The sequence below is a fragment of the Rutidosis leptorrhynchoides genome, chromosome 10 (assembly GCF_046630445.1).
Source record: "Rutidosis leptorrhynchoides isolate AG116_Rl617_1_P2 chromosome 10, CSIRO_AGI_Rlap_v1, whole genome shotgun sequence".
NCBI classification, from domain to species: domain Eukaryota; kingdom Viridiplantae; phylum Streptophyta; class Magnoliopsida; order Asterales; family Asteraceae; genus Rutidosis; species Rutidosis leptorrhynchoides.
The window spans coordinates 257,373,153-257,383,412 of record NC_092342.1 but is presented as its reverse complement, the minus strand read 5'-3'; positions in this window follow the sequence as shown (position 1 = coordinate 257,383,412).

Here is a 10,260-nt window from a genome sequence, read left to right as displayed (position 1 = left end):
AAGTTTCAAAAGAGTAAAAGTGGGACTATGATCTCACCTTGAGTGCACGAGTAGTAAAGTACTTCAACAAGTAAACGTGTGCAAAGAACAATGCTAGTCTTGACCTAAACAATAGGTTGTATCAATAACGGTAAACACGATAGGTCAAAGATGTTCAATTAGTCCTATGGCTCGTTACGACTCGAATACTACAACATGTGAGTCAAATTGTCATGTTTCATGCAAGATACGAGTATAAAATCATGTTAGAACGATTTGCACAAACATTTGGTTAAGTTTGATTAAAAGTCAACTTGGTCAGGTCAAAGTCAACGAAAAAGTCAACACGTTCGGGTCGGGTCCCGAACTATTTCTCTGAGGTTTTTAATCATATATGAGCACGTTAGAACAAGTTACATGTGAATCGGAGGTGCGTAGCATAGTAAACATTTTTCGAAAAATGGTAAAACGAAACAGAAACTTCAAGTGTAACTGGACGGCGTCCAGATTTTCTGGACGGCGTCCAGTATTAAAGGACTGGACGGCGTCCCAATATCTGGACGGCATCCAGTATCGAAGAACTGGACGGCATCCTAATATCTGGACGGCGTCCAGATTAGTATTCAGGTTCTGTTTGCTGAAAGTCTCAAGTGCACGAACCAAAATCCAAACAAACACAATTTATGATCCGCAAACAATCAAGACAAGTATCTTATACCGTTGGGAAGGTAATTTGACGAGGAAAACAACTAAACACATTTCATCAATCAATCTACCTATTACAACAACCAAAACTGCATCTAATGCTTAACATTAACCGCATACAAGTTCATAAATGCAATTCAATGATTCGGGCAACCAATTTACATGAATGATATGCCGTTTCGAAGGTAATCAAGCATACAATCCAACTAAACACTTGCCAATAATAATCCATGGCATTCAATGCATCAAAAGTCCATTTCAAGTTCATCAAACCCTAACCCAAATTCACCAAAATCATAAATCAAGTTCATGAACTTTTCTAAAGCAACCTACACATCAAATTGAAGCTAGTGATACTAGGAACACAATTAGAACATGAACTTTTAACATCTAACAACATATGATCATCCAAAACTCAAGAACAACACACCAAAATTCAAGTTCATGCTAGTTACTTCAAAACAACAAGATCGAGCATACAATTCATATATTCATGTTAGACTTGAGCCATAGACACTAATTAACAATTTTATAAGTTAAAAACATCAAGAACACAAAATCTAGTGATTTTAGAAAGTTACCCAAATGTAATGAAATCGGTATGGAATCGAAGAGGAAGATGCAAGGATCACGAATTTGTAATTTTTTTTTTGCTAACTTCCTAATCCGAATTTATATGATGAATTCTTGTTGGTGTTTTTGAGAGAAAAAGAAGAAGAAGAAAGATGGAGAAGATGAAATGAATGGATGAGAGGAGTTTGACTCCTTTGACCTAGTCACCATTTAGGAATTTTAGCAAGTTTAGTCCCTCAAGTTTGAATCGGGTGCGTGAATTACCTAATCGAGATAATTTAAAACACGTATTAACGAAAGATGTTATAAATATATAACGGACTTTAAAATAGTTAAACGGAAAGTAACCGGAAAAAGGCGGGATGTTACATTACCTACTCCTTAAAAGAAATTTCGTCCCGAAATTTAAGTAGGCATAGTAGTCGTTGTTTCTTCCTCGAGATCTTGCGTTTCCGAATTCACGAATAGATGAGGATACTTCCTTTGCATTTGATCTTGTCTTTCCCAAGTAAACTCGGGTCCCCTTTTGGCATTCCAACGGACCTTGACAATTGGAATTCGGCTTTGTTTTAACGTTTTGACGGAGGTGTCCACAATTTCAACCGGTTCCTCCACAAAATGAAGTTTGTCATCGATAGTAAGCTCCTCGAGAGGGATGACGAGTTCGGGTTCGGCTAAACACTTTTTCAAGTTAGATACATGGAAAGTAGAATGAACGGAACTCAGTTGAGGCGGAAGATCTAAACGATAAGCAACGGTTCCAACACGCTCCAAGATTTCGAAAGGACCAATATACCGCGGATTTAGCTTCCCGCGTTTCCCGAAACGAATTACACCTTTCCAAGGTGTGACTTTTAACATTACGCGATCACCGACTTGGAATTCGAGGTCGTTGCGTCTAGTGTCGGTATAGCTCTTTTGACGACTACGGGCCGTCCTAAGCCTATCTCGGATTTGAACGATCTTCTCGGTTGTTTCATGAATAAGTTCGGGACCGGTGATTTGTTTGTCGCCTACTTTGGCCCAACAAAGAGGAGAACGACATTTTTGGCCATATAATGCTTCGAATGGTGCGGCGTTAATACTCGCGTGATAACTATTGTTGTAGGAGAATTCGGCGAGAGGCAAATGCTTATCCCAAGCTTTTCCAAAGTCGACAACATAAGCTCGTAGCATGTCTTCCAAGGTTTGAATTGTGCATTCGCTTTGTCCGTCGGTTTGTGGATGATATGCGGTGCTCATGTCTAAACGCGTTCCCAATGCTTCTTGCAAAGTACGCCAAAATCTAGAAACAAAACGGCCATCTCGGTCGGAGATAATCGTGATGGGTACACCGTGTCGGGCTACGATTTCTTTGATGTAGAGTTGTGCGAGTTTCTCCATGTTGTCGGTTTCCTTCATGGCTAGGAAGTGGGCGGATTTGGTGAGTCGGTCAACAATGACCCAAATAGTATCATAACTGCCAACCGTCTTTGGTAGTTTGGTGATAAAATCCATCGTTATTCTTTCTCATTTCCATTGCGGGATTTCGGGTTGTTGAAGTAGTCCGGACGGTCTTTGATGTTCGGCTTTGACTTTGGAGCAAGTTAGGCACTTTCCAACATAAGTAGCGACGTCCCTTTTAATGTTCGGCCACCAATATTGTTCTTTGAGGTCGTGGTACATCTTATTGGCACCGGGGTGAATCGAATATCTTGACTTATGGGCTTCGTCTAAAATAAGGCTTCGCAAGTCCCCAAAACTAGGTACCCAAATTCTTCTGGCGAAATATCGGAGTCCGGTTTCTTTAACTTCGAATCGAGAGGTGAGGACGTTCAAGTGTTCGAGAGAGATGTTTTCATCCTTGAGAGCTTCGTCTTGGGCTACACGAATTTGACTATTGAGGTTGGTGTGAATGGTGATGTTTAAAGCTCGGACACGAAGAGGCACCGCTCTTTCTTTTCGACTTAAGGCATCGGCTACTACGTTTGCCTTCCCGGGATGGTAACGAAGCTCGCAATCGTAATCGTTCAAAGTTTCAATCCACCGTCGTTGTCTCATGTTTAGTTGCTTTTGATCGAAGATGTGTTGAAGGCTTTTGTGATCGGTGAAGATAGTACTCTTGGTTCCATAAAGATAGTGTCTCCACATTTTAAGTGCAAAGACAACGGCTCAGAGTTCGAGATCATGAGTCGTGTAATTCCGTTCATGAATTTTTAGTTGTCGAGAGGCATAAGCAATGACTTTCTTCCGTTGCATCAATACACACCCAAAACCATGTTTCGAGGCATCGCAATATACAACAAAATCATCATTGCCTTCGGGAAGTGGCAAGATAGGAGCGGTGGTTAGCTTTGTCTTCAAGATTTGAAACACGGATTCTTGCTCGGTCGATCAAATGAATTTCTTTCCCTTGTGAGTTAATGCGGTTAGAGGACGTGCAACCAAAGAGAAGTTTTCGATGAATCTACGATAGTACCCGGCGAGACCCAAGAATTGACGAATGTGAGTAGGAGTAGTAGGAGTCTCCCATTTACTAATTGCTTCGGTTTTCGTGGGATCGACTTTAATACCTTGATCACTTACAACATGACCAAGAAATTGAACTTCCTTCAACCAAAATTCACACTTTGAGAATTTGGCATAAAGTCGTTCTTGTCTCAAGAGTTCAAGCACAAGTCGGAGATGTTGTTCGTGCTCTTCTTCATTTTTAGAATAGATCAATATGTCATCGATGAACACAATAACGAATTTATCGAGATACGGTTTGCACACGCGGTTCATAAGATCCATGAACACCGCCGGTGCGTTAGTGAGACCAAATGGCATGACAAGGAATTCATAACTACCATAACGAGTCCGAAAAGCGGTTTTGGAGACATCTTCCCCCTTAACCCTTAATTGATGATAACCCGAGCGGAGATCGATTTTCGAATATACACAAGACCCTTGTAGTTGATCAAAGAGGTCATCGATGCGAGGAAGAGGATATCGGTTCTTAACCGTCAATTTATTTAGTTCACGATAATCAATGCACATTCGTAGGGATCCGTCTTTCTTTTTAACAAACAAAATCGGAGCGCCCCATGGTGAATGGCTAGGTTGGATAAAACCACGGTCAAGTAGTTCTTGGATTTGACTTTGCAATTCTTGCATTTCGGATGGAGCAAGTCTATACGGTGCACGTGCTATGGGTGCGGCTCCCGGAATGAGATCGATTTGGAATTCTACCGGTCGATGAGGTGGAAGACCCGGCAATTCGTCGGGAAATACATCGGAAAAGTCACTAACAATTGGCACATCATCGATATGCTTCTCATCGGACTCGACTTTCTTAACGTGGGCAAGGATCTCAAAACAACCCTTACGGAGTAGTTTTCTAACTTTAAGGCACGAAACGAGGTTGAGTCTGGTGCAACTCTTATCGCCATAAACAATCAAAGGTTCACCATTCTCGATAGGAATTCGGATTGCGTTAAGATCACAAAGGATGTGAGATTTCATTTTGACTAACCAATTCATACCGATTATTACATCAAAGCTTCCTAGTTCCATGGGTATCAAGTCAATTTCAAATTCCATACCCAAAATGTTTAACGTACACCCCCGGTAATATGTGTCGGCACTTAATAGTTTCCCGTTAGCCACTTCAATGGTATAAGTGGTATCTAATGGAAGAGGTGGAGTGCTAAAAGAATGAGTCAAAGTCTTGGATACAAAGCATTTATTGGCACCCGAATCGAATAAGCAACAGACATAAGAATTGTTGAGAAGAAACGTACCCGTGACTAGTTCAGTGTCATCCCGGGCTTCCTCGGTGTTGATGTTGAAAGCTAGGCCGCGCGTGTTGGGGTTATCTTTCTTCTTTGGGCATGCATTTCTATAATGACCCGTTTGGCCACATTCGTAACAAGTGCCCGTCTTTGGTGCATTGGGCCACTTTCGAGCGACGGGAGTGGCACTTTTACAATCGTTGGCCTTATGACCAATTCATTGGCACCGATGGCAAATTAGCTTACTACATTCGCCAAAGTGATGTTTGTTGCATTTGTTGCAAAGAGGTAGATTTTCGGCATAACCCTTCTTGCCGTTGGAGATGAAACATTTCTTGGCAAAGTTGTTGTTGCTTGATTGGGGAGCTTCCCATTTTCTTTTGTTGTTACCCGACTTGTCCTCGGCTTTAGGTGCTGGTACTGCGATTTCGTCCACCGTCTCTATCAATTTGCGGGCCATGTTCAAAGCTTCTTGATGATTAGGGGGTTTGGATGACATTACTCCGTGTTTGATGCTCTTTGGAAGACCATCCATGTAAAGTTCAACCCTTAAAGACTCGGGGTTCACAAGGTTTGGGCACATTAAGGCTAGTTCAGAAAATCGTTGATTATAGGCCTTGAGATCGTTTCCGACCGCTTTTAGAGTTCTTAGCTCTTGTTCGAGCTTTCGGGTTTCCTCACGCGGAAAGTATTCGGTGATCATCTTTCCTTTCAAATCGGACCAAGAGAGAGCGTGAGCTTCATCGGTACCCACCGATTGTACATAGGTGTTCCACCAAGTGAGAGTGACGCCGGAGAAAGTGTGAGTGGAGTACTTGACTTTGTCTTGGTCCCGACAACCGCTTATGCTAAAAACGGCTTCCGTTTGCTCAAACCATTGAGTGAGAGCAACCGGTCCTCCGGTTCCATCGAAAGTGTGAGGTTTGCACCCCATGAAAGCTTTATAGGAGCATCCCTCGTTTGAGTTACCGGCTCCATTGTTGTTGTTGTTGTTGTTGTTGTTGTTGTTGTTGTTGTTGTTGTTGTTGTTGTGGTTGTTATTATTATTGTTGTTGGATGAGTGACCGGCCATGGCCGCATCTACGGCGGTGGCTATCATGCGTTGTAGAGCTTGTTCGGGAGTTTCACGGTGTGGCGCACGGCGAGGAGGCATTGTTCCTTCAAAACAAAATAATACCGTTGGTTAGTATTCTAAATAATACTAACCGTGATATGGAATAAAGATAGAGAGAAAATTTTCCTTGACTCGCCTTAAATTCTTTATGCCACAATGTCGGAACGTTCATATGAGTCACCGTAATAAAATCCCGGAAATTATATTACCCTGATTCATATGTGCATTCGACATCATTTCATATAGTTAAGGTGGCGTGTCAATCAAATTAAACAACGTGAGATTAAGATGAACTAAGAGTAGATATGAGTAGAAGCGTTCGAGTATAAATGCACAAGTAGTCAAGTAATTCCTACTTCAAGTCTATATGCCAGTTGTAGTCTAGACTCACCAATGTACCCTATGACTCGAGGTTGACACCAATGAACTCTAAATCCCTACAACCAACGCTCTGATACCATCTGTAGTGACCCGACAAAATCGTCATTGACGGCGCCGTCTACTTAGGTTCCGTTACGTGGTCATAAGTCTTTAAAACAACGTTTGACCAAAAGATATGTCGCATTCATTTCAAATGTAAAGATTGTTCAAAGTTTACAAGAATAGTTCCACCACAAGTTACGTTACAAAGTTATAAGTACAAATGAAACTTACGCGACACAATTTAAAAGTAGCCAAAAGACGCTCTATGTATGCATATATACTCGACATCTAATGCAAGTATCAAAATAATGAGCGGAAGCATGTATCATGTATCGTTCAAGGACCTGAGAAAAACATAGAAATCTATCAACGAAAACGTTGGTGAAATCATATGTTTAAGTAAGTAAGTACAAATGAACCACAAGATTTATAACATTTCAATAATAGTTAACCATTCCAAAAATTTGTTATCACGAGCACCCAATTATCAATGCTTAACATTCCTTCCATAGAACCCCATCACCTTAGCGCTAGAACATACACTGTTTCTCGAAAATATATTTCATTCGTAAACGGTAGCGAACCGTTTGAATGAGGGTTTGCCAAACCCATATGGCCATATAACATAAGTTCTCGCTTACACCCGGCAAATGTAACTAATGATAATCGAATTGAGGATTTTTGTTCTAAACTCGTATGTAGAATGTTTGTTTTCCTGTACTTGTGTTCACTTAGTTAAAAAGGATCGTTTATGTTTTCTCATCCCAAATGTAAGTTTCAAAAGAGTAAAAGTGGGACTATGATCTCACCTTGAGTGCACGAGTAGTAAAGTACTTCAACAAGTAAACGTGTGCAAAGAACAATGCTAGTCTTGACCTAAACAATAGGTTGTATCAATAACGGTAAACACGATAGGTCAAAGATGTTCAATTAGTCCTATGGCTCGTTACGACTCGAATACTACAACATGTGAGTTAAATTGTCATGTTTCATGCAAGATACGAGTATAAAAGCATGTTAGAACGATTTGCACAAACATTTGGTTAAGTTTGATTAAAAGTCAACTTGGTCGGGTCAAAGTCAACGAAAAAGTCAACACGGTCGGGTCGGGTCCCGAACTATTTCTCTGAGGTTTTTAATCATATATGAGCACTTTAGAACAAGTTACATGTGAATCGGAGGTGCGTAGCATAGTAAACATTTTTCGAAAAATGGTAAAACGAAACAGAAACTTCAAGTGTAACTGGACGGCGTCCAGATTTTCTGGACGGCGTCCAGTATTAAAGGACTGGACGGCGTCCCAATATCTGGACGGCGTCCAGTATTGAAGAACTGGACGGCGTCCTAATATCTGTACGGCGTCCAGATTAGTATTCAGGTTCTGTTTGCTGAAAGTCTCAAGTGCACGAACCAAAATCCAAACAAACACAATTTATGATCCGCAAACAATCAAGACAAGTATTGAAGGTATTTCGTATGCCCAAGAGACATATTAAATTAACGTGGCCACTATGTTATGATCCAAGTCGGGTCATACCCAATAACAAGCTTACCAACACTTTATATGTATTTATTTTAACGGTTGGATTGTTAAATAAATACGCGACACTTGAATTTTAAGAAAAATGGTTTTCTGAGATTTTACTTGATGTGTATACATATAAATTATGGAATAATTTATATAACTAAGTTTAAATTATTTATGGGTTAAATAATTGATTTTGTTATGTTACATTTTATAAAGTTTTGGTTTTATGAAATGAAAATAATAAAAGTACATAACAATATATATATATATATATATATATATATATATATATATATATATATATATATATATATATATATATATATATATATATATATATATATATATATATATGGAAGTATTATAAAGAGTTTTATAAAATCTAATCCTTTTATTTTATAAAACTTATTTTATAATATGTAAGGGAAGTGGCATTGGAAGTGCACACACATGCTTAGATTCCTTCTTGGTCAAAGAATTTTCCCATTCTCCATATGCATATTAACCAAGGGCTTGTTGGAGACTAGTCATACTTGAAAATACACATCAAAACAAAGAAGGAAAAAAAACTGCACAAGTGCTCCCAAAATACTGATTTGGCCGTGGCCTTTTTGGGTGAAGAAGAGGTTCTTAAATTTTTTTTTTTGCAAGCTTAATTAAGTGTCTAACAAATCCTAACCAAAGGCAAGAGTGTTGGGGTTAAAAGCTTGGGGTATTACACACTTGAGGCTTCAAGTTAGAAGCTCATTTTCATCATCTTCATCATCATCTTGCAACCTAGTTAACAACCCTCAACAAGCTTGAGGAGGTACAATCTTACTTTCTTGCTCTTATTTGTAAGCATAGATTCAAGACTTGATATTATCATGGAATTTAACTAAATGAATTTACATATAAACATGAACTAATCTTTTGCTTCCGCTTGCTTTAACATTATTCAAATTGGTTTTGTAATCATGTTAACCATAAGTACATGTTTTATGAACTTGTTAAATTCCTACAATGGTATCTAGAGCCGAGGTCTATGGATTATGCTTCTTATATTTTCTTTAAACCCACTATATTTGCATTCCATGCACATGCATGAATATGGAATACAAAAATTTCGGGTTTGGGAGGGTTTATAATTTTGGCCGAATTTGGAGGGGTTCCAAAGTGGGTTTTGGTTCTTCCATTTTGGTCATATTTGGTTGCATGTTCATGTTCACAATCATAGCCTTGACCTTGTGTTTGGTTGGATGTTTGAATGATTTATATTTAATCATTTGGTATGTAATATTAATTCATTCATGTGGTTGTGATATTTATTCAATTGGTTTGTAATAATATTTATTCATTTGGCATGTAATAATTCATTTGGTTATGTAATTTATTTTATATTTGGTATGTAAAATAGATTAGGTTGTAATTTCATTTTTTAGACAAAATGTATTAGGATATATTTTGTAAAATGATGAAGAATGATGAAGACTTGAAGAACACATGAAGAAGCATTTGGATGCAAGGTTAAGTGGGAGATTTGAAATCTCCTACTTTGTGTAATTACCCCTTATCCGGTGGCATTTGTTTTCGGCTAAACAAATGTCTACCAAAATGGCTTGATTGTGAACATATTTGTTTTGCATGCATGGTTGTTTATTGTATGATTGTAGATTGTATGTTTGTATGCTACAAGTTAATCACACAAGTTAACAACAAGCAAAATGGCAATTTGTAACAACCCAAACCAACACCCGACAAAACCTTGTGAAAATACGAAATAAAATAAAAAAAATTTCTGTTGCAGACCATCGGCGCGCCGCGCCATATGGCCCGCGCGCCGCGCCATATCTGGCTGTCCCCGGGACTTTTAACCGCGAAAAGATTGACTAGTTCCCGGCACTTTTAGACAAAACGCTTTTTACCATACAACCAAATATGTAAAACTAACATGTTTCAAACATAAAATTTAAGTTTTACAAGCGGGGCCCACATCAGCCGTTTTACGAGTTTAATACAATTTACGAGTTTCGACCACCAAAAAGTTTAAGTTCCAAACTACACAATGAGCATGGCGTTTGGGATTAAACTACCCAACTATCGGTCAAACTCCAAGAGCTACTAAAGCCAAAAGCGTCCCCTAGCATCAAGCGGGATCTTTAGTCCAAAACGATGCCCTTACCCTTGTCCAAAACCGAACCTATAAA